Here is a 25,781-nt window from a genome sequence, read left to right as displayed (position 1 = left end):
ATAGAAAAATAGTTTGAGGATGAGTAATTCTAGAATCCACAAATCCTGTGATTAGTACCTTAATCTGCAGAAGGAATCGGTAAAAATGGACCTAGCTCATCTAGATGAATAAACAAATAGAGGCAATGTGGGGATGTAAGGAAGACCAAAATATATTCCTCTTAGATACCCATTCTATATTGTCCTTTTTGCCACCACCTCCTGAACAAGTGTTATATTTCTAGATGGTCTCACTTTGCATATCATATCAAAAAACATTTTTTGAAATGTATTTGGTAAAGCCAGAAGATTATCCAAATGAGCTTTCTGTTGGATCCATGGCCTTAATTTCCTCTTCCCCCACCACTGGCATATAGTTTGGCAGTGTCATGGGTTGGTAAGAGAGAGAACTTTTCCCATTTCTCAAATATATATGTAACTGAGCCAAATTTATAAAAATACACATTATCTATCTCCATTTGAAAAATTGCCAAAAAAAAATTGCCAAAGGATATGAAAAGTCCATTTTTGGAAGAAATCAAAGCTACCAAGTAATATGGGGGAAAAACAGTCTTCTAAATCACTATTGATGAGATAAATGCAAATTAAAACAAGTCTGAGTTATCATCTCACACATATCAGATTGGTTAACATGACAGAAAAGGAAGATGACAAATGCTATCATGGAAGTGGAAAAATAGGGACATTAATGTACTGCTGATGGAGTTGTTCTGATCTAGCCATTCTGAAGAACAATTTTGAACTATGATCAAAGGACTATAGAACTGCATATGCTCTTTGACTTAGCAACATCACTACCAGTTGTATATCTCAAAGTGATCAAAGAAAAAGGGGAAAAAACACCTTATGTACAAAAACATTGATAGCAGTTCTTTTTGTAATAGTAAGCAATCAGAAATCAAGGGGTTGCCTATCAATTGACGATTATATTCCAAAGGGGGAGACAACCTATGTAGAAGAAGAGAAGCTAGGGAATGAAGTTTTCTTGTGTAGAGTCACAGGAATATGAGTTAAATACAGGGTAAATTATTGACATGCCCTTTCTGAAAGTAATAGCAGTATTGATCTGACTACTGTGCCAAGAGAAGGGAGGAAAAGGAGGAGAAAAGGCATGTGTGTTAGCATGACAGACAGCATTGTGGTTGACTATGATCTCCTTCAAATCTGAACTGTTTTCTCCCATTTCTTTGTTTCTCTAGCACTTAGCACAAGGCTTGGTACTTAGTACTTAATAAAAGCTTGTTGACTGACTGGCTGACTGAATGGGTGGGTGGGTGGGATGTGAAGCATGATCTAATCTGGGACCTGCTAAATCAATCAAAGCAGCTCAACTTAGCATGAGTGAGTTACTTCCTCCAGAACCTGGGAACATGATGGGTAATGGTGGTGAGGTCCCATAGGGAGGGTGTTATTTCATTAGAGGCCCACCAGGAGAATTGAAGTCAGGCAGGCAAATGAGAAGGCTGGGGTGGACAGCTGGATGGGATGTGTACACACGATGTAAATGCAGGATAAGTTCGAGGAAGCACTTAGCAGCTGGAAGGATCAAGTAAGGACTTATGTAGGGGGCTATTTTCTTAGCTGAGCTTTGAAGGAAGCTAGAGATCCTAAGAGCTGGAAGTGAGGAGGGAGTACATGCCAGGCATGGAAGCATAGAGATGAGCTGTGGAATGCTGAGTATGAGGAACAGCAAGGAGGCACTTTTGATCATAGTGTACACAAAGAGGGGTAAGTATAATAAGACCAGGAAAGGCACATGAAACTTGAAGAGTTTATTTTTGATTCTAGAGCCAATAGGGAGCCACTGGAGTTCAATAAATATAAGCATGATAGGGTCAGACATTTAGGAATATCATTCTGGCAGCTGTGTGAGGGAGGGATTAGAGGAGAGAGAGACTTGAGACAGAGAGAGACTTATTAGTAGCCAATTGCAGTAGTGTAGATAGGAAGTAATAAGGCTTGACTTAGGGTTGTGAAGAGAAGGTCTAAGGATGCAAGGAATATTATGGATACAGAATTGACAAGACTTATCTATTGAACCACTATGGTATCTTTGCTAAGAAAACCCTAAATGGGATCCTGAAGAAACCAATGAAATGACTGAGCAACAACAAAGTGTGTATATATGTGCATGTGTGTCTATGATATATGCCACATTTGTTTCATGTAATATTATATATCTAAAATTTATATCTATCTATATATATGTGATTATATTTTGTATCTAATATATCATATATATGCAAATGTTTGTAAAGTGTATGAATGAACAGTCCAGGACCAAAGCTCAAGTTTGCCATTTTATATTGCAAAACTTATTTATTTTTGCACAGGTAGCATCTCAAATAAGTTTTTTGATTCAATAGCAATATTTTTGTAATACTTGAATAAAATGGGAAGAATTAGAATAGACAAGGTAAACTCCACCAAATAATGAAAGAAACAAAATTAGCTTTCATCATTCTCCTGACATGGCAGAGGAAACTTTCATGGAGGACTTAAATGTGAAAATTTCCAAGATTTATGCTGGGAGAAAGCATTTGGGAGTGGGGTGCAAGGAAGAGGGAGGTATAGGTGCAGAGCTCAGCTTAGGCTGAGCATAAATGAGAAGGGACAGTAAGGAATGTTAGAAGAATAGGGAGGAGTCTGATCTGACTGGAAGTATGGCCATCGATTGAGATGTCTTGTAGAAATGCTTTGGAATGTTAATATGCAAAAATCCATCTTTGGGAGAAGGGTTGAGTCTGACAAATCAGTTTTATATGCCTGGTTTTACTGTAGGAACATTCATACTACTTTTGGCAGGATAATTGTTTTTCTAATGAGTGAAAGGATAACTACTTTAGCTTATTGGCCAAAAAGGTTACTAATGGGTACCTAGCTGGTTTTTCCTTCTGAATGTCTTTGAATAGCCACCATATAAATATAATAGAGTCCCATAAACCCAAGTAATTTTTTTAAAAGGAGAGAATGATTATAATCATTTTTAAAACATTTGATTTCATTTTATTTTTAGCTCCAAATTTCCCCTTCTCCAGCTCAGCTCCATCACCATTGAGAAAACAACAAAGACAAGACCTATCGTAAATATGTTTGGTTAAACAAAATAAATTCCACAATTGTCATGTTAAAGAAGGAAGGAAGGAAGGAAAGAAGGATGGCAGGAAGGAAGGAAGGAAGGAAGGAAGGAAGGAAGGAAGGAAGGAAGGAAGGAAGGAAGGAAGGAAGGAAGGAAGGAAGGAAGAAAAGAATATAAAATATGCTTCAGCTTGCACTGTCTCCAACAACTCTCTGTCTGGAGATGAGTGTAACATATTCATCATGAGTCCTTTGGATTTGTGGTTTATTGTTTTGCTGATTCCTAAGTTTTTCAAAGTTATCAATATCTTTATAATATTGTTGTTATAGTGTAAATTGTTCTCTTTTTTCATTTTATTTTACTTGGCAGCATTTCTAACTACTAGCATTTTCATATTTTTCTTAAACCATACCATTGATCTTTTCTTAGCATCCAATAGTATTCTATTATATTCATAATACTGTAACTTGTTTGGTTTATCCACTTTGGAAAAGAATGATAGCTATACTGATTTAGGAATTATCCCCCTATTTATTCAAAGATCTGACTGAAAGTTTCAGTTGTCTGTAGTGAGTCTCATCTGGCTTTTATGACTAACATAACCCAATTAGAGAAAAACTCTTTTGAGGGAAAAATTCAATGATATCTAATTTTTAAAGCAATGTCAAATTCTGTACCTCCTATCCCTCCAAAATCACTAGGGATGATTATCTAGCCAATATTATATTCTCCTAAACAAGAGGTTCTTAACATGAGGTCTGTAACCATGTATATTTATATATACCCATGTTACATATACACATTATTTCAATATAATTGATCTCCTTTTTATTTTTAATAACTCTTTTATTTTCAAAATATATACGTAGTTTTCAACATTCATTCTTGCAAAATCTTGTGTTCCAATTTTTTCCCTCCCTTCCCCCACTGTCTCCCCTAGACAGCAAGTAATCCAATATAAGTTAAATATGAACCATTCTTCTAAACATATTTTCACATTTATCATTCTGAACAAGAAAAATTAGATCAAAAAGAAAACATGAGAAGAAAAAGATCAAGCAAACAATAACAAATATGGTGAAAATACTATGTTGTGATCCATTTTCCATCCCCAGAATCCTCTTTCTGGATACAGATGGCTCTCTCCATCACAAGTTTATTGGAATTGGCCTGAATCACCTCGTTGAAAAGAGCCAAGTCCATTAGATTTGATCATCATGCAATATTGTGCTTGCTGTGTACAATGTTCTCTTGTTTCTACTCAATTCACTTAGAATCAGTTCTTATAAGTCTCTCCAGGCCTTTCTGAATTGATTTGCTTTTAAAAAATATTTTGTTTATTTTCCCAATTGCGTGTAAAAACAATTTTAACATTCTTTTTCAAATTTCAAATTTTAAATTCTCTCCTTTTATCCTCTCCCCCAATTGAGAAGGAAAGCAATTTGACAGAGGTTATACATGTATTGTCATGTAAAACTTCATGTCATGAATATCACTTCACCAATAGTGAAACATTAGTATTTTATTTTTCCCACATCCTCTCAAATATTTGGTACTTTCCTTTTCTATCTTTTTAGCTAGACTGACAGCTGTATGGCAGTAAGAAGAGTTGTCTTAATTTGGATATCTTGAACAATTATTTAAGACATCTTTTCATACAAATGTAGAGATATCTTTAATTACTTTATTTAAAAACTGCCTGTTCATAATTTGACTTCCTTTTTCAGTCATATTTTTTTTCATTTAAAAATATAATTATAATTAGGGGTCTGTAAGTTTCATTAGACTGCCAAAGGGGTTCATGACATAGAAAAGGTTAAGGATACCCATCCTAAGCCTTTTTACTAGTACTTTCCTAAGTTTAAAGTTATTTGGACCTTGGATACATGAGAAAGGTTTTAATTTCTAATGTTCTGGGATCTGGGAAGTTCCTCCTTTTATCTCTCTGTGTCATTTTGGATATTGGCTTTTACCTCTCAATGGTTCTTTCCTTAGCTGAAAAGTGGTAATATTGTGATGACACAAAAGCATGGTGATGCTGGCAAGAGAATATTTACAGAGTTCACTCTCACTCATAAATAAGATTGAGACTGACAAAGAAGCAGGCATTATTGGGATGGCTCTGCAAAGAATTTTTTTCTTTTGTTTATAGGTAGAAAGCCTCCTTTATTATTGGATTAAATATATTTTAAAAATTTTAAATAGATTCTGATTCAGGATTTCAGCAGTATCATAATATAGTGTAAAGTGTTCTTTATTCTGAATTTTTCACAAAATCCCTGAAAGAGAGATTGGTTTTGCTTTCCTCCAGAATAGGAAGGTACAAGCAGATCAAGAAGAACCATATTTAGTAGATTTGAATCCAAGAGCTAAGTTTACAAAATATGCTCAGGAGAAATTATGCAAGCAGGTCTATTTTATCCCAGGCCCTAGATATTTTCATTTCACTCTTGACTTATTTGACTTCTTTACCTCCTCACCTTGCACCTACAATGTGGCACCCACTCTTTCTCCTACCCTATTACACATTAGCTTTCCTTATAGGAATGCCAATTCCTTGAAGGTAGGAACTGTATTAATGTTCTTGAATTTGTGTCCATAGTTTGTAGAAAAGTGACTAGCACGTAATAAGCACTACTAAATGTCCATTCTCTGTCTTTGACTCTCTCTCTCTCTCTCTCTCTCTCTCTCTCTCTCTCTCTCTCTCTCTCTCTCTCTCTCTCTTTCTATCCCCCCCCCTCTCTCTCTCTTTCTCCCCCCCCCCCCCAGGAATTCTATCTGATTAGATCCTAATGTATCCTATACTATTTTAAAGATAAATTTACTTGTTAGGGTCACTGAGAGGAGAGACCCCAGGACACAAAACTCAGGAGATCTTGGGACAGTACAAGCTCCCTGTTAAGAGCTGATGATGGGATGAAGGAGTCAGGGTGGGGACAGGCTGAGGAGAAACTACCATCTGCTACCTTGCTTCTTTTACCACTTATTCTTGCTGACAAGGTGCTAAGCTCAGTTGTTTCTAGTGGGCAACAGAGGAAGGCTCCACACCCTCTAAATTTTGGCACCCTGGGCCTCTGGCTGCCCCACCCCCCCTTATGGCTCTGAGGTTAAGTAACTTGTCCAAGGTCAGAGGGATAAGTAGCAATGGAATTTTTGTTAGCTACCCCAGCCTCTGACTTGAGCACCAGTTGTTTGGGCCATTAGGATACTGCCTGATTTAGCACCTCTTTGCAGGGCGGGACCTCAAGGACAGCAGAGGGGTACAGCTGTGGCCTCTGTGCTTCTAAGATAATAAAAAAAAGGAGTGGTGATTTCATGGTACTAGACATTCTGGCTGCCCTTCTCATGGGGAACAGTCAATTTATGATGGTTCTCTTGGAGTTGTTCATATTTGGAAGGAAAACCAGGTTACCTTTAAGGAGAGGGTTATGGAAACAGTTACTACTGGCTGACTGTCTAGCTTACACATATTTGCTAAAAACATCTGGGTGCTACATATACACAGCTGTTTGCTGCATCACATCTATCAGTAGGATGTACTGAGCATGTTAATCACTTTCCTTAGGGTGAGTTAGTGTAGAATGAGTAGAATGAAATACAATTCAATCCTCAATCACCTATTGGGGATGTATTATTATTTTATAGTCCACCCATGGAATAATGGAACATTCTTCAGCCCATTCTTGATTTTTTTTTAATACCAAAATTCAAAAGTTGGGGGGATATTTGACTATGAGGGTTACAAATGGAGAGAGGATTTGACTACCCTCTGCACTGTCAGCTTTGTACAATGCTGATTTTTGCCCAAAGCTGACCAATTTGCAGGCTTCTATGGAGAATTAGGGGGGAAAAAAAGCTTTCCTTAGTAGTGAATACAAACAGCATGACATGCTGTTGTCCCAGGAATGTGGCTGCATTCCCCAAATGATTAAGTAAGCTGACTCACCATTAGTAAGAATACTAGTTTCAAGGGTTTGTTTTTTGTGTTTTGTGTTTTTGTTTTTTTTTTCCTTCTCTAATAATGGGAAGTACAAAATGCTGGAATAGTGGTAAGCTTGAGGCCTTTGGAGTCAATTCAAATCCATGTTTTGCTACTTACTGTATACTATGGGTCAAGTCATTTTTCTGCTCTGGACCTCAGCCTCCTTATTTCAAAAATTATGGGGCTGGTTTATGTGAACTTTGATATCTTCCCAGCTATAAATCCTAAGAAACTAGTGATACACATCTGCCTAATGTTATATAAAAGTCATTAGATAAGCTTGTGACCCTGGAAGAGAATAAAGCTATTTTATCTAGGTGGGCCTTGGATCCAAAACCTCAGCCACTACCACCATACTCCAGGAAACTGTATTATCCAGCCACTGATTTCAATTGGGTAAAGTTTTTTTTTTTTTTTTTTTTTAATATATATATGCCAATAACCACTTAAAGGTAATAGTAATGACAGGGATTAGTAGGAGAGATTTCTTAGGAATCTTCTGTAGTTTCTTTATCCATTAATGTTAATACGTCTCTATCTCTGTCTCTGTCTCTCTATCTTTGTTTCTGTCTCTGTCTCTCTCTCTCTCACACACATCTTCTCCATTCTCGGAGAAAAACCCTCATTTGATTCATCTGTTCCTCAATAGCTAATATTTCATATCTCTTCTCCCATTAATGACTTTGAGAAGAACATCTATAATCAGTGCTTCCACTTCCTTTGTTTCATACATTTCTTAATTTGCTGCAATCTGCATTTGATTGGAATATTTTCTCCAAAGTTACTAATGATCTTTTAATTGCCAAATCCAATAGCTTCTTCTTGTCTTTCTTGACTTCTTTGCAGCCTTTGGCATTGCCAATTATCTTCTCCTTTTTGATACTCTTTTCTCTCTAGGTTTTCAGGAAATTGTTCTAAGGGAAAGGGCATTGAGGCCCAAAGAGGTGAAAATAACTTGGCAGAGTTTATACAGATAGAAAATGGCAAAGCATAAATCTGATCCAAAGTTATCTGATTCCAAATGCAACACACATACCACTACTCTGATATTCTGCACTCTCCACTACTAGAAAAACCATCCCCAAATTAGTATTCTTACTAATGTTAAATCAGCCCAATAAATCATTTGGGGAATGCAACCATATCCAGGTCTTTCCCACTAATTCTAGGTATTCCTCAAAGCTCCATTCTGGTCCCTTATCTCTTTTCTTTCCATTACTAATTTCACTTAGTGATTATATCAATCCCTCTATATTCAATTTTCATCTCTATGCAGATACTTTTTTGATTTACTTGTCCATCCCCAGCCTTTCTCCTGACCTTCAGTATCATAGCTCTATTAGACATCTCAAATTAAATCCCCCATAGACATCTTCACTAAAACATGATCAAAGCTGAACTTACTATCTTACCCCCTAAACCATCCTCTCTTTCTAATTTCTTTATTACTGACGAGGGTACTCTCATCCTCCCAGTTAGTCACTCACACTCACCACCTAGCTGCCATTCTTAATTTCTCACTTTTTCACACGCCATATTCAATTGTTTGCCAAGTAGTATCATTCTACCTTCATAATCTCTCTCATGCACATATGCCTTCTTTTTTCTTCTCTGACATTATTATTATCTTAGTTCAGGCTCTTATATCATTCCTGGACTATTGCAGTAACCTGCTTGTTGGTCTGCCTTCCTCAAGCCTCTTTCCACCTCAGGCTATCTTCCACTAAAGTCAGATCTAAATTCAATAAATTTAAATTCAATAAATTCAAAAATTCCACTAAAGTCAGATCTAAATTCAATAAAGTCAGATCTATCTTCCTAAAGTAAGATCTAAATTCTATGACCACTTCTTTTCTCCATTTTCAATCAATTCCAGTGCTCCTTTATTATTTCCAGAATCAAAAATTAATTCTATTTGGTTTTTAAATTACTATGTAATCTTAACCATTTTACCTTTTCAGTTTTCTTTCCTTTTGCTCCACTTCATGTATTTTGTAACTATATGACTTTGACCTCCTTCTTATTTCTTGCATGAGACATTCTAATTTCTATCTCTGCATTTTCCCTGGCTATTCTCCACGTTGGGATCCTCTTCCTCCTCACCTCTGTCTCTTGGTTGTCCTGATTTCTTTCAAGTCTCAGCTAAAATTTCATCTTCTGCAAAAACATTTTCCCTATCCTGACTGTTTTCATTCTAGTGCATTCTCTATATTTTATTTATTATCTATCTTGTTTATACCATGTTGTTTTCCTTATTAAATTTTTCAGTTCCTTTCTCTGTATCTCCCGCACTTAGCACTGTGCCTGGCACACAGTAAGTGCTTAATAAGTACTTTTTGACTTGCCTTTGACATATAAGTACCTTAAAAAAGCTTTGAGAATTGTCAGCTTTGTAATAAATATGTATGCTGTTAACTGAATGTATTTAACATCAATCAAAACTCTTTATTCAGTGGATAGAATAAGTGTTTTCTTATTTAGATTAGATTTCCTAGGCAACAGTTGAAAAGGCAATAACCCTTTCCATCCTTGGAAGTTTTGTTTTCATAACTACTGAGTTTATTCATTTTGTGTATTTTAAACTGATGCAAGGAAGAAAATACCAAGAAGTGTTAAGTTTATTTTATTAGCAACAAACAATTGTCAATATGAAATTATTCCATGTGGCATATATGAAATGAGATAAACATCACACAATTAAAGTTAATGAAAATATTGGAAGGCTGAAATTGGAATTCTTGGCTAGAGTAGCTTCCACATCTAATTGGAATGGACTTCTTCTGAAGAAGACTTGCTGAATGAAGTTCAAAGGCCTGGATTATAAACTGAAAAGTTGAGATAAGTGTCAGAATCTGGCTTCTCAGGCTTCTTTTAATGTTTAGTGGGGCAACTTTTCCATTCCTTTATATAAAAGAAACATGCAAAGCTAAAACAATTTGAGAATTGTCTTCTCAGTAATAAATAGATCCATAAACTGATATAATATTCACTATTAGAAAGATTTTTAAAATCCATTATTAGATCAGTTTTTAAATTTTCCCATCAGGATTTCCAATAAAAATATTTGTTCATTTTCCTAAGTAAAACCCAATTTTTATATAATCAGTAGATTTCTTCTTTTTGCAAGCTTGATCTATCTTTATCATTCAAAATATAGATTATTTCATTTTAAGAAGCATTTAGTAAATTCTTCTATATTAAACAAATATATAAAAACAAAAGAAAAGTGAAACATCTCCTGATCTCAAGGAACTCATATTCTTCTGGAAAATATAACATGTACACATATAAGTAAATGCAGAATATATGTAATTATCAAACCTTTATTAAGGAACTACTATCTATAAGCACTGTGCTAAGTATTGAGGATACAAAGTCAGAAATGAAAATGGTTCCTGACCTTAGGGAGTCTACCTTCTATTTTGTAATCCATTCTATAAAATACTTTTGGTCCTACCAGAGTGCTAGACACTATAAAAAGTAAATTTTATCCTTCTAAGAAATTCAAGTAGAAAAAAAAAACAAGACATTACTGCTATAGACATAGATGTGGGGAGAAATTTTAATATTTTAAACCTAAACATGAAAAATGAAGGTAGAACTACTTCTGTTTAATTTGATGGATTTAATTCTTTCTTTCTCATATTACTTATATAAGTAGCTCTAAAAAATTAGGAAGAGAGAGGGAGGGAATAGCAGGAAGAACAAATTAGGTTGGAGCAGAGGGTAATGTAGCATTGAGTATCAGGGAAATCAATGAACCTGAGTAGAGCAATATAGTGATAAGCACTTGGGAATAGAGGAGGAAGAAATCTGGTTGAGAGACACTGCAGGTTAGCTGCAGGAAGTAATTGGAGAACAAGCTGCTGAGGAAGATCACAGAGTAGGCACAGATGCAAAATATGGTTCTGATGGAGGACTCCAGCTGTCTGGATAGCTGCTGGGTTTTAACGTTGCTCAAAACTGAATAGTAGATAAATTTTTGGTTTGCCCTTCTGATAATTTAATCTTTCAGAAGGTAGAGACAACAACATTACTTTGCTCTGTTGAATAGGTTTCTGAATAATAAGCAGGAAATGAAGGATAATGTAGAAATGACAAGAATTTAGGGAAGCAGTGATCAAGCCATAAAGTTTATGATAAATAAGGAGAAGGCTTAGTGTAGCCTTTTGGGGAGCTTTGACTTGGAGTGATTATGAGGAGCTTAGGAAATTACTCAGTAAGAAGGGAAAGAGAGACTTAAATACTTGCCTTTGTACAGGGAGGTCATCTCTATATAGTTGTTGCACTTGCAAAGAAGATGGGAATAGAACTTTTCATTGCAATTCTTCAAAAGCCAGAACCTGCCTGAGTTGTGCTATATTTAGCACTATATTACAGCAGGCAGATTGCTGAAGACAGTTGATTGGAGGTCAGGGAAGAGGACTTGAATCTACTCAAGGTTTGGAGAGTGATAGAGCATGGTAGCTATGATGAGATGTGCTTCTAGGAATAAGAGTGATAACTATACAATCAAACTGTGCATACCCTTTGATCCAGCAGTATCTCTATCTGGCCTGTATCCCAAAGAAATCATAAAGGAGAAAAAGAGACCCACATGTGCTAAAATGTTTGTAGCAGCCCTTTTTGTAGTGTCAAGAAACTAGAAACTGAGTAGATACTCATCAGTTGGAGAATGGCTGAATAAGTTATGGTATATGAATGTAATGGAATATTATTGTTCTATAAGAAATGATCAGCAGGATGATTTCAGAAAGGCCTAGAGAGACTTACATGAACTGATGCTAAGCAAAGTGAGTAGAACCAAGAGAACATTGTACACAGTGGGAACAAGATTATTTGATGATAAACTCTCAAGGATGTGGCTCTATTAAATAGTGAGGTAATTTAGGTCAGTTCCAATTGTCTTGTGATGGAGAGAGCCATCTGCACCCAGAGAGAGGTCTGTGAGAACTGAATGTATATCATAACACAATATTTTTACTCTTTTTGTTGTTTGCTTACATTTGTTTTCTTTCTCATTTTTCGTTTTTTTTCTTTTCCTTTTTGATTTTTCTTGTACAGTATAACTGTGGAAATATATAGAAGAATGGCATAGTCATATATTGGATTACTTGCTGTCTAAGAAAGGTAGTGGTGGAAAGGGAGGCAGAAAAAATTTGAAGCACAAGGTTTTGCAAGAGTGAATGTTGAAAACTATCTATGCATGTATTTGAAAATAAAAACAAAACTAAAAAATTATGATGTCTGTATATCTGCTTTAGAACAGATTTCTTGGCATGGAGATTGTTATGTATGAAGGGATACCACAAGAACTGGGATATAGTAATGCTTAATAAATACACAATTAAAGTGAATAATGAACTTGAATCAAGGACCTTTGAGGAAGCATTTAACAAAGTCAATTTCTGATTAAATTCTAGAGTAGATTGGAGGAATGATTTGAGAGTAGCTATAAAAGAAATCAACAAAGAATAACAACCAGTTTCTTCAATATTTCCCTACATTAATAGATCTGTGATCATCCCCTCTATATAGGAACTCCCTCTGTAAGAATTGATGTCAACCTATCCACCCTTTCCCATCCTTTATTAGGGGTCCACGCAGTGCTCTAGAAGAAGGTCTTCTTCTAGAATCTGATCCTTTAGTGCTGAATTAATGCCACTGGATTCTTCAGGGTGTTCATCATTTATCACAGTCTCATACTGAATGCCTGGCTCACTTTCTCTTTAATTCTACTATATCTCTGGCATCCTTTATGCCAATTCCATTTATAAAATTCTTTGTTGGTAACATATTACATTCTACTCCTATTGCAAAAACAATGTATTAAATATCATTTATAAACCAAACACTGTCCTATTAGATGCTGGGGATCTAAATTGAAAAGTGTAATAGTTCCCATCTTCAAGGAGCTTACATTCTAATGGTAGAGGGAAGAGACAAGAAACAATCTCATAAATGGAAATTATGACTAAAGAAGGAGGCTTTGTCTGTGGATTATGAGAAGTTATAGGGCAGTTAATTATCTCCATCTTTATAGAACCATTAGTGGTATCAATATGTTTATTGTTCTTAGAAGAAGTAAAAATTTGAGGGGCAGGTAGACAAGAACTCTCAGGGCACACATTTTAATGTCTAGAATACAAAGTTTATGGAATGTGAAGCATATTATGGAAAGGGCTAGATGTACTATGTTAAATCAATAACTTTTTTCAATAGGCATTTATTAAGCACTTACTATGTTCCAGGCACACATTCACAGATTAGAGTAGCTCAGCTTTTTTAGGAAATACAAAGTATGTGAAAAGCACCCATATTTCCCGATATTATTTGCAGTCTAAAGGACAATCTAAAGAATTCATCAATGCTTATATCTTGGACAAATTCTGTGAATAGTCAAGAATGGAATAAGGAGAGTGGGTTTGATTGCTTTTGAACTATTGGTACAGCACTTTTGATGACCTTTAAACTTATATCTGAAATAAAGGCCCATCTTTTTTCCCCTATTAATAATATTATGATAAAAAGCCAGTATGGTTTCATTTAAAATATGTCATTTCATATTTACCTAATTTCTTTTTCTGACAATGATACTAGACAGACAACATGATAGATAGCATGTTTGTTGTTCAAAGACCACTCTAGCTAAATTCGGAGAAATTTTTCCACCAGATTTACTCAAGTGATGATTTTATTTGGAAACCTACTGGTTTTTCTCTATTGCAAATAATACTATTTGCTTATTTTAGATATAAAGGAAATGACTTTTTAATTTTTTTTGATTCTTATACTTTTTATAGTTTAACTTAAATGGATACTCTGTTTTGTCAGTTTATTTTGTTTATTGTTCTCTTGAAAATTTTTTATTCTTTTGTTAACTCTATTGTATTTACAACAATGGTTGTTCAAAAGATCACATCTTTTCAAACTCTTGTATACCATTCTTTCATACTATGCTTTAAGCAGAGGACTTTGTTTTACCTTACTGAGAAAAGAGATCATTTGCCTTGAATGCCTTCTCTCCTACTCTCTCTCTTTCCACACTCTTGCTTACACTACCTTCCATTCATTTTGGATGAAAAGATAACTCTTCTGGCTACAGCCAATCTATCAGTGTTCTTGATTCAATCAATTCCCATTGTCACTAGTAGATTGTCTTTGCAATTAATGCCCTATCCTTCTTTCTTCATCAACCTAATCTTTAATATCTCTGTTTTTTGACTCTTTCCCTGCTGCCTACAGACAGGATCAGTGCTCCTTTCAACTAACTAAAAAGCATAAACAAAAAAAATTAAATATTTAGGGGATCCTTCCATTTCTTCAAGCTGTTATCTTACATCTCTCTATCCTTTCATAGTCAAACTTCTAGGAAAAATTATCTATATTCAGTGGTTTCATTTTTATTTTTTTATTCATTTCTCAGTTTTTTTTTTGCAAACTTTTTTCTGATCTCATCATTTAGCTTTAAATTCTTTTCAAAGTTATCAATATCTTAATTAATAAATTACATGGCTCTTTTTCTGTGCTTATTCCCCCATGACACTTACACAGTATTTGATATTAACCATTGGTTTTTTTTTTTTTTTGTCTCTTTCCTCCCTTCTTCGCCCCCTCTTTCTCATCCTTCCTCCCTCTTTATTTCTCTCTCTTCCTCCCTCCCTCCCTCTCTCTCTGTCTCTGTCTCTCTCTCTCTCTCTCTTTCTTTCTTTCTTTCTTTCTTTTTCTTTCTTTCTTTCTTTCTTTCTTTCTTTCTTTCTTTCTTTCTTTCTTTCTTTCTTTCTTTCTTTCTTTCTTTCTTTCTTTCTTTCTTTCTTTCTTTCTTTCTTTCATGTCTCACCTTCTTTTCAGTCTTCTTCCCAAATGCATCATCTATGCCTTGTTCTTTAACTTTAAATAATTCAAGGCTCTGTTCTAAGCCTTCTTCTATTCTCTTTCCACAAAATATCTCTTGGTGTTCTCAACAGCTTCGTGGGTTCCCATTTGTAATGAAATTTACCCTCTACATCTATGTTCTCCCACCCTCCTGGAAGTTAGTTGTCCTCCAGGAACTCTTCTACTAGAAGTGAAAGGAGAGGAAGACAAACCAGCTTGGTCTATTGGGTTAATAAAGGTCATTATCTTTGTGGCAATTGGGTTTTCCCTTGAAAGATGTGGAGGAAATCAGGAAAATGGGGTCTCCCCTTAACTTTGCTACTTATTACCTGTATCATCCTAAGCAAATTTCATGAGAACAAGGGAATTTATTATCATAGCACAGTGTTGTACACATAGTAAATACCAAATACAACTTTGTCAAATTGAATTGCCAGTTGGTCAAGTGAATTCTGAAAATGTTTTGCAGTAGAGTCTCTGAAAACAGATTGGTACTATTGCCTAGCCTCATCTCCAACCCATCTATAACCTTATACCACCCCATCCCCCATATTCCCTTTTTCCTTATCCCTTTTCCTTTCCAGAGAAAGTAAAAAAAAAAATCAGCAGCAACAATAACATCATCTTATATTGTTTTGTTTTTTAAGTTTTTTCCTTTTACTTAATTTACAGTTAAGAATTTATTTTTTTGCCCTCTTATCCCCTCTAAAAGAAAAGAAAATTCTTGTAACAAAATAGTCAAACAAAAAAAAGTCAAATTTCTTCACAGATTCTAAAGTACCTTTACATAGATTAATTTTGTTTCATCTTCACATCAGGTTTTCTAGACAGGCAGGGCAAATATTTAATTTCATTTTATAGATGAGGAAGAGAAACTGTCAGAGGTTAACGACTTGTCCAAAGTCACAAGTCTAGTAAGCATTCAGGCAATGAGAGAATACCCATTTGACCTTTGAAGCTTTCTGATGGTAGTTGTGATCTTAAAGGAATGCTGATAACATGCAGAATGCGTTTGAAAGCCTCTAGTGAGTGTAATAGGATCTTTATCTGTGAAGCAAACTTTAAGCTAGTTGAAAAGACACAAGCGTAGAGAGATTCAGAAAGCAGCAGTCTCAGAACACATATTGGGGAAAGAAATCAATATTTCTTCTTGAGCATTGGTGCACAAGCAACTTCCTTCTCTCTTCTCAGAAGACAAAGCTGCAAGTCTTGGCTGTTACCAAAAAGATTTGTTAAAGCCAAGTATTAGCAGCCCCAGAGCTAATGTTTATAGAGAATGGCATTTATAGCAGAGAGTTTTCCAGAACAGGATATTTCAATAACATAAAACAAATCACAGGAAAATACCAGGCCCCTCTCCCCACTCTCCTTTAAAGAAGTATTTACAATATTCATTTTATGAGAAGTTCACTGAGCTGTTGAAAGAATGTTGAAATGAAAGACCACTTTTGGAACTTTTCTCTATACTCAGAAATAAACACTTCAGGGTTGGGGGGGGGGACTCTTTCCACCCCCTCCCAAATATTTTAGACTCTCTGCTGCCACTAAAAGTGGCAGTTTTCACCAAGAAAGCTATAGCATTAGAATTATTGCTAGTTCTCTTTTCTCATCATGTTTGGAGATTTCCAATGACTCATCATTCAGAATTAGCAAAAAAAAAAAAAAATGCCCATGTGAAGAAAACAATGAGTATTCAATGAACCAAATATTTGCCATTCCCTTTCTCCCTGCCTCATAGAATCAATTAAAAAATTATGTCAAGACAAATTTTTTGTAAACACCATTCCTCTTTGAATTGTAATTTCAAAGTCAGCTGGAGAAAATTATTTTTAGTGATTTAGGGGAAAAAACCAAGCAAGGAAAATATCAATTTGTTTTCAGACTGTGGACTAGTCTAATCCATATAGCAAAGGAGATTGATGAATGAATCAACTGCTTGAAGGAAAGTTTTTCCTCCCATGAAAGCAATTAAAAGTATAGATAGCCAATTTTTTTAATAGAAATTATACAGTTCAAGTAAGACTTGTAGAACTAGAGAAAACAGAGCCACAATTAAGGATCTCTTCCAAGGCAGAAAATTTAGAGGAAAGAGGGTTCCTTCCTATCTTAGCTACCCCATCCTTAGAAGCTAAAGAGACTGATTCTTGTCCTCTTCGCCAACCATCTATGTCCTCTGCTGAGGCTGTCTCTGGCAATAATTGTACATTTCTTTCCTTCATCTGCTCTATTTTCAGTGGGGTGTAAACCTTAGTTGTTCCAGGATATACTTTCTCTCTTTTGCCTCACATACCTCTCTCTATCTCTAACCAATGCCTGGGACTTGCTTCCTATTATGGTGGAGGGGAGGAGGGAGGAAGAAGCTATGATGCAGAATCTTATAATTTAGGATCTTGTGGTTTTATGATTTCACCCAGATGATTCTCCTGGGATAGTTACAAGCAAAATTTTCATCTGGGGCAAGGCTGTGAGACTAGGAATCAGCATTAAGGGGAAACTTCTCTGGGGTGTGGCTTTGGGTAAGAAATAATCTCCCTGTTGGGTTCAGAGATGGTCAGTGGTGTAAGGGGGAGTTTGGAGGAAGAATATCCTGTGCACTCTGAGTTTCTACAAAACTAAAATTATGCTGGAGCTGGGAAGTATATTAGAAATTATCTATTCCCAAACCTTTCTTTTACAGATGAAGAAACAGAGAACCAATGAGAAGTAACTTATTCAAGATCATATAGCTGAAAAAAACAAAATTAGAATTCAGCTCTTGACTCTAATTTGCTTTTGGTGGAACTCAAGGAGTTAGGTAAGAAGTATGACTCCATCTGTAATGCTGGAGAAATTGTGGCAAGATAGAGATTAGATAGTATTTAATAATTTATTTAAAAGGCAGAGATATGCTGGTACCAAATGGATCCATGGTTTGGTCCCAGGGCTGAATGAGGCTAGCAAACAATGTTAGTTCTCAATGACCTATATACACATGGCTCAGACTCAGGGGGTAGACTGAGGCAGGGGTGGAGTCAGGATGCTGAGAGCGGGAACTGAACTCTGACAGGATGGGGTGAGTCTCTGGAGAGGGGGATGACATAATAGGGGGAGGCATCCTGGACATGGGGAGAGACATCCTGATAAGGTGCTATCTGATATTCTGATAGCTTGTGATGGGGAGAGGCATTCTGATATTCTAAAACATAAGATCTTTAATCTTTATCAGATATTCTGATAAAGAGCGAGGGAAGGTTTTGCAGAACAATTATAAACTGAGGCAGAACCCTTAGGAAACTGAGACAGGACTAGGTCAGGATAATTAGAGAAACTGAGTCAGGACAATAAAAGAGAACTGTGTCACAACACATCTATCAGAACAAATGGATCTTAGACCAACATTAGGCAATATCCGCATATTCCAAGTAATTCCAAGTAAAATAAGTATGGAAACCATTGAACTATTGAAGCCTGACTTCAGCTAAATCAAAAGTTGAGGACAGGGAGGGGTACACAAGGAGAGAATGAATTGCTGAGCTTTTTCCTTGCTTTAACTGTAATGAGTTAGTACTAGACTCCACACAGATATTTTCTGTTTATGACAGAACAAAACAAACCTTTGGAGACCTACCTTGTCATTCAACCAGCTGGTAGACATGATTTCTATCTTCTGTGTTTTATATAATTTGTCTTAAATTGCTTGCTGCTGCTGCAGGGGAAGCTTTGTTAAGGATTGAGCTCTAGAAGGCTATCTTTGACATAAAACTTCTGCTCTGTGGTTCCTGCCTACTCTGCCTGAAATCTATTGCAAAGTGTCTCTCAAACATCCCTGGGGCCTGGCTTAAAGCCTAATACTTGACTTCTTTGAGAAGTCTAACAGAATCATTAGTTCCATTAGATTGTGTGGAAGGATATAGGGTCTCCCCATGCTCTAGGTCCATTCTCAGCATGATTTTGTTAAGCATTTGTCCTTCAAGGGCATTACAGAGCACAAACTATATTCTGTATTATTGTTTTTTTTTTTTAAAGTAAAATAGTGATTTCATTTACAAGGACATCAAGAAAATCAGCTAGCTTACTGGAACACAGTCCAGTTTGATTTGTGAGTGAACTCCAGAAAAGTTGAATGAGGCTTGGAGTTCTCTTTAGGGAAATCAGAGATTTTCAACCAAATTCAAATAATGGAACAATGATTCCCACCCTTTAAGAAGGAAAGAAAGGAAGGAAATTTTAAAAAAGGAAAAATATTTCAGAAGGAAATTTAAAATCTGTAATTGTAAATTTTGAAATTGATGCAATTTTGAAATCTATTGTTATAGGATAATAGCTATAGATTTGGAGGTCATCTAGTTCTATCTCCATATTTTATAGATGAAGGAAGGAAATAGGTATTTATTAAAGCACTTACTCTATGCTAAATAAATAAGTAAAATACTGCTAAGTACTTTGCAAATATCATTCTATTTAATCTTCATGACAACTCTGAGAGACAGATGCCCATTTTACAGCTGACTAAGCAGAGGCAGGCAGAGGTTAAATGATGTCCTCGGGGTTACATAAATAGTAAATGTCTGAGAACAGATTTGAACTCAAATCTTTCCCTCCTCCAGATCCAGTGCTGTGTGCCCCATAGTGCCATCTAGCTGCCTTCCGAGGAAACTGAGGGAGAGAGGTGATATGATTTGCCTCAATAAAAATATTGGGACTCAGTGGCACAGGATTTAGGGGCCCTGGGGACTCTAACTCCACATCCAGAGGTCTTTGCAAACTCATATTTTGGTCTGTTGCATAAGAAACCTTCCAAATTCATGGAATGCATTAGACTAATTACATTTCAGTGTGCATCTAAAATTGATATTTTCCCCTTCCTTGATATTTTCCCAAGATCCTAGGGTTTAGTGTTAACCTCACCTAGAATCTTATCACTGGTGCTCCTAATGTTAGCCAGCCCCTTTAAAGAGTTCTGATCCCCAAGTATACTTGAAACTTCTAATCTCTGTGTGGGTAACACAGCTCTGAAGTATTTGCCTCCATCAGGTCCTGCAGTGATTATTTTTGGTCTTACTCTACCCGGTCCCCCCTGTAATAGCTTCTCTGATTACAAAGTATCACCCTACTTCAGCTGTTGAAACCTGGTCATTACACAACTGCTTCAATGAATCCTGAGCGACTTGTGATTTTTTTTTGATGACCTGGTCAGTTCATAAATTCCCTCCTCTCTAGCAGACATGCCTGCTGGGCTTCCCTCCACAGACAGCACTAACTTCAGGAAGTAGAGAAGCCCTTCACTTCCCATTTGGATCACCCACTAGTGAACTCAGTTGCCAGTCCTTTTTGTGGGCTGAGCACTGTCCTTTTCTTGCTTAAAATAAAGGCAAAAGCTCTCTTTTTGTGTCCCAGATAGCCAGAAAAGTAAAACCCAGAGAGAGAAACACAAAACAAATGCAATAAAAATAGAACTTTTGCCCGATTGAAGCAAAACCTGTTTCTCCTTCAAAATCTTTTGACTCTGGGGTTTTTGTTTGTTTGTTTTTTGGAGGATTGTTTTTGTTTTTGGAAAGAGGCAGACAGAGATAGGCAGAGAAAGAGACAGAGAAAAAGAGACATACACAGAGATTGGGGCGGGAGAAAGAGAAAGACAGAGACAGAGAGATGAGACAAAGAGACAGAGAAATGGGGAAAAGGAAAAGAGAAACACAGAGAGAGGAGAAACAAGGGAAACAGGAGAGAGAGAGAGAGAGAGAGAGAGAGAGAGAGAGAGAGAGAGAGAGAGAGAGAGAGAGAGAGAGAGAGAGAGAGACAGAGAGAGAGAGAGAGAGAGAGAGAGAGAGAGAGAGAGAGAGAGAGAGAGAGAGAGAGAGAGAGAGAGAGAGAGAGAGAGAGATCTTTTATTTTTACCCCGTAGGGGCTTTTCTACACTGCTAATTGCTGGAAGTGGAAATACCAAAATATCATTAGATGCAGGGAACTTCTGGCATTTCAAGGTTAGCTCAGACCAGGAAATGCTTCAGGTTTGGTCTGGAAATCTGATCACTTGAGGTTTCCAGCCCAAATGGCTTTGAAGAGGCATCCAAATCATCACCAGTTTTGCTAAGGACAATAACTGACTTTTCTCTTTTGTTCCTCTGAGACGTAACAGTCTCCTCTCATATCTCATGGAACCAGGTTATCTTTGGTTATTTTCTACCTTCCATGAGTTTTAAAAAGTGTGGTTTACCTCATGGTGGGGGCAAGGCAGGAAGGCAAAAAGGAAGGGGATGGAGGATTAGAGTGTTTGGGAATCAAATCCTATTTCATAAACACATTAAGTTTGTCTTTAATTAAATACTTAGAGTAGTGAACTAAAACTAAATTCCTGTGGTCAAGTGGCACTTCTGGGGGGAAATCTGTACCTGACCACCTATGTTTCCAGTGTGGAACACTCTTCTTTAAATTGTCTTTATCTGAGATGACCCTGGAGGGACTCTTGGTAAAAAGTGCAAATGAGGTGCTAAGACAGTCCTTCCAAGAGTTTCCTGATGACAAATATCTCCCATGGGGGAAAAAAAAAAAAAGATCCTGGTTTCACTTCTTTCATTCCTCTGCCTTCACTCAGTGACCAGCCATCAGGATAATGATCTCTTTCCTACCATAAAGCCTTTGTCTCTTTAATCATATGTGTTTCCCAACCTGCTAATTTGCACTTTCCATAAATCCTAACATCTGCCCTCTTTGTTCCCAAGAGTTGATGGACCTTGTTGGAGGAAAGAAGGACATGCCAACTGGTTCTACTTCATATTTATGCTATCCAACTTCAACAGATAATGTAGCAGGGGTTCTCAAACTACGGCCTGTGGCCCAGATGAGGCCCCCTGAGGACGTTTATGCCAGGGTTATAGCAAATGGGCTGAGGGGTGGAGACAGAGTGTGAGTTTTTGTTTTTACTATAGTCCCGCCTTCCAACAGTCTGAGGTACAGTGAACTGGCCCCTATTTAAAAAGTTTGAGGACCACTGAGAGTAATGAATAACAAGCAAATAAAGGAAACAAACATTTATTAATTGTTTGCTATGTTCCAAATACTGTTGTATGAATATTATTTCATTTGTTTCTCACAACAACCCTGAGAATTAGGTATTATTGCATTTTATTGTTGAGGAAACTGAGGCAGATAGAGTTAAGTGATTTATTTGTCCAGTGCCAAATAAGTGTCCAGAGCTCTCTCCAGTACAATGTTCAGCTTTCTTGAATTTAGTCAGACCCAGGTTCTAAAGTTGATGATCATGGGGAAGCCACTTCTCAAAGGCAACTTTCTTAGATGATAAATTTTTGAGATGTGCATTGTTATAAGGAGCTTCCTTATCAGGAATTCCTTTTTCCATTGAAATTCCAGATTGGCCCAAAATAAAATATAAATTGAGACTTCAGTGCTTGCACAATGAACTTTCATTGCTATCCTTATGATAACAGTAACAACTTCTCTTTTTAATGAAGAGGACGTTTAGAATCTACAAAAATCTCTTTACTACTTTAAGCCCATATTCTCACCTTTCCTTTGGTCCTTTTACTACCTCTCTAATTATTCCTTCTCAGTCTCCTTCATTTACACATTATTTTCTATGCACTTCCATGCTCTGCCCCACATCCCACCAAACACTTTTTTTCTTTTTTTTTTTTTACCTCTATTCTTTTTCTTGATAATAATTCCATAGCACTCAGTTTAAATGATTTCATTGTTATTCTTTCCAGTTATACTAATGTAGTAATTATACACACACACACACACACACACACACACACACACACACACACACATGTATTGGGTTCCTGATTCTCCTCATTTGACTTTACATCAGTTTATATGTCTTTCCATGTTTCTCTATTCATGTTTTCTCATAAGTGTAGTAAATTTATATTATATTATTTTGTTATAATTTACTTAGATATTCCCCAGTTGATGGGCATCTGTTTTGTTTCTATTTCTTTGCTATGACTAAAAGTGCTGTTATAAATATTTCAGAGAATAACCTCTCATCATTGACCTTCTTAGGGTACATGCTTAGCAGTGAGATTTTTGGATTAAAGGATATGGACATTTTGGTTACTTTAAAGCAGGATTTCAAACTACTTTTCAGAATAGTTGAACTAAGTCATAGTTTCACTAACAATTCCTTGGGGTGCTTATCTATTTTCATCCCTTTCAACATTTCCCATTTCCCATGTTTTGTCATCATGGCAGTTTGTGGGGCATGAGATGGAATGTGAGCTGTTCTGACTTATATTCTCATTAATAGTGATTTAGAGAAATATTTTATATGGTTGCTAATAGTTTAAAATTCTTTTTAGGGTTATTTTTCATATCCTTTAACCATTATCCACTTTATGCCTATTGGCATAAGCCAATTGCCCATATATCAAATTAATCCTTTACTAGAGAAATACTATGGAAAAAAAATGAGTCCCTTCACCTCCCCCCCCAAAAAAAAAACCTATTACAATTGAGTTTATTTGTGGAAAAGCTTTTCAATATCTCATAATCAGAATTTTTTGCTTTTATCTTTAAGAGTGCTTCCCTCCTTTGTTTGATTAAGAACTGTCCTCCTGGTACTCCTTAAATTTTTTTTCTTTTTCTCTTTTTTTAATTAATTTTATAATTATAAAATTTTTGACAATATATATGCATGAGTAATTTTTTATAACATTATCCCTTGTATTCGTTTTTCCAGATTTTCCCCTCCCTCCCTCTATCTACTACCTCCCCTAGATGACAGGCAATCCCATACATTTTACATGTGTTACAGTATAACCTAGATACTATATATGTGTGTAAATCCAATTTTCTTGTTGGACGTTAAGTATTGGATTCTGAAGGTATAAGTAACCTGGGTAGATAGACAGTAGTGCTAACAATTTACATTCACTTCTCTGGGTGTTTCTGTCCATCATTGATCAGCTGGAAGTGAGTTGGATCTTCTTTATGTTGAAGATAGCCACTTCCATCAGAATACATCTTCATACAGTATTGTTGTTGAAGTGTATAGTGATCTTCTGATTCTGCTCATTTCACTCAGCATCAGTTCATGCAAGTCTCTCCAAGCCTTTCTGAATTCATCCAGCAGGTCATTCATAGCCTTCATATACCATAATTTATCCAACCATTCTCCAATTGATGGACATCCATTCATCTTCCAATTTCTAGCCACTGTGAAAAGAACTGCTACAAACATTTTGGCACACACAGGTCCCTTTCCCCTCGTTAGTATTTCTTTGGGATATAATCCCAGTAGTAGCGCTGCTGGGTCAAAGGTTATGCACAGTTTGATAACTTGTTGGGCATAGTTCCAAATTGCTCTCCAGAATGGCCAGATTCTTTCAGAACTCCACTAACAATGTATTAGTGTTCCAGTTTTCCCACATCCCCTCCAACATTCATCATTATTTGTTCTTGTCATCTTAGCCAATCTGACAGGTGTGTAGTGAGATCTCAGAGTTGTCTTAATTTGCATTTCTCTGATCAGTAGTGATTTGGAACACTCTTTCATATGAGTGGATATAGTTTCAATTTCATTATCTGAGAATTGTCCATATCCTTTGACCACTTATCAATTGGAGAATGGTTTGATTTCTTATAAATTAGGGTCAGTTCTCGATATATTTTGGAAATGAGACCTTTGTCAGAACCTTTACTTTTAAAAATATTTTCCCAATTTGTTACTTCCCTTCTAATCTTGTTTGCATTAGTATTGTTTGTACAGAAACTTTTTAGTTTGATGTAATCAAAATCTTCTATTTTGTGATCAATAATGATCTCTAGTTCTTTTCTAGTAATAAATTCCTTCCTCTTCCACAGGTCTCTCTTCCTCTAATCTATTTATGATCTCACTCTTTATGCCTAAATCATGGACCTATTTTGATCTTATCTTGGTATATGGTGTTAAGTGTGGGTCCATATCTAATTTCTGGCATACTAATTTCCAGTTTTCCCAACAGTTTTTTTCAAATAATGAATTTTTATCCCTAATGTTGGTATCTTTGGGTTTATCAAGCACTAGATTGCTATAGTTGTACCCTTTTTTGTCCTTTGTACCAAATCTGTTCCACTGATCAACTGTTCTATTTCTTAGCCAATACCAAATGGTTTTGGTGACTGCTGCTATATAATATAGCTTTAGATCAGGTATACCTAGACCACCTTCATCAGACCTTTTTTTTTCATTAGTTCCCTTGCAATTCTCGACCTTTTATTCTTCCATGTGAACTTTGTCTTATTTTTTCTAGGTCACTAAAACAGTTTCTTGGGAGTCTGATTGGTATAGCACTGAATAAATAGATTAGTTTGGGGAGTGTTGTCATCTTTATTATATTTGCTCGGCCTATCCACAAGCACTGGATATCTTTCCAATTATTTAAATCTGACTTTATTTTTGTGGCAATTGTCTTATAATTTTGTTCATATAATTCCTGACTTTTCTTTGGTAGATGGATTCCCAAATAGTTTTTGCTCTCGACATTTGTTTGGGATGGAATTTCTCTTTGTATCTCTTGCTGTTGCAATTTATTGCTGATGTATAAAAATGCTGAGGATTTATGTGGATTTATTTTGTACCCAGCAACTTTGCTAAAGTTATGAATTATTTCTAATAACTTTTTATTAGAATCTCTGGGGTTTTCTAAGTATACCATCATATCATCTGCAAAGAGCGTCCTTTAAAAAAATTTTAAGATATAATTTTTAATATTCAAATCATCCATTTGTTTCAAACTTATTGAAATACATATGGTACAGAAAGTTAATTTAAATCTAATTTTTGACTAATTATTTTCCAATTTTCTGTGTAGTTCTTGTCAAATACATAGTTCTTTGCTCAAATAATTTATGTTTTTAAGTCTC

At 35.9% G+C, this 25,781-nt stretch overlaps 1 pseudogene; it reads left to right on the top strand.

Moving 5' to 3' along the window:
* LOC141551074 (uncharacterized) overlaps nt 1-25,781 on the top strand; it is a 191,745-nt pseudogene that overhangs the window by 98,712 nt on the left and 67,252 nt on the right.

This window comes from Sminthopsis crassicaudata, chromosome 1 (genome assembly GCF_048593235.1).
Source record: "Sminthopsis crassicaudata isolate SCR6 chromosome 1, ASM4859323v1, whole genome shotgun sequence".
Taxonomy (NCBI): domain Eukaryota; kingdom Metazoa; phylum Chordata; class Mammalia; order Dasyuromorphia; family Dasyuridae; genus Sminthopsis; species Sminthopsis crassicaudata.
This window is presented reverse-complemented; position numbering and strand designations above follow the sequence as displayed.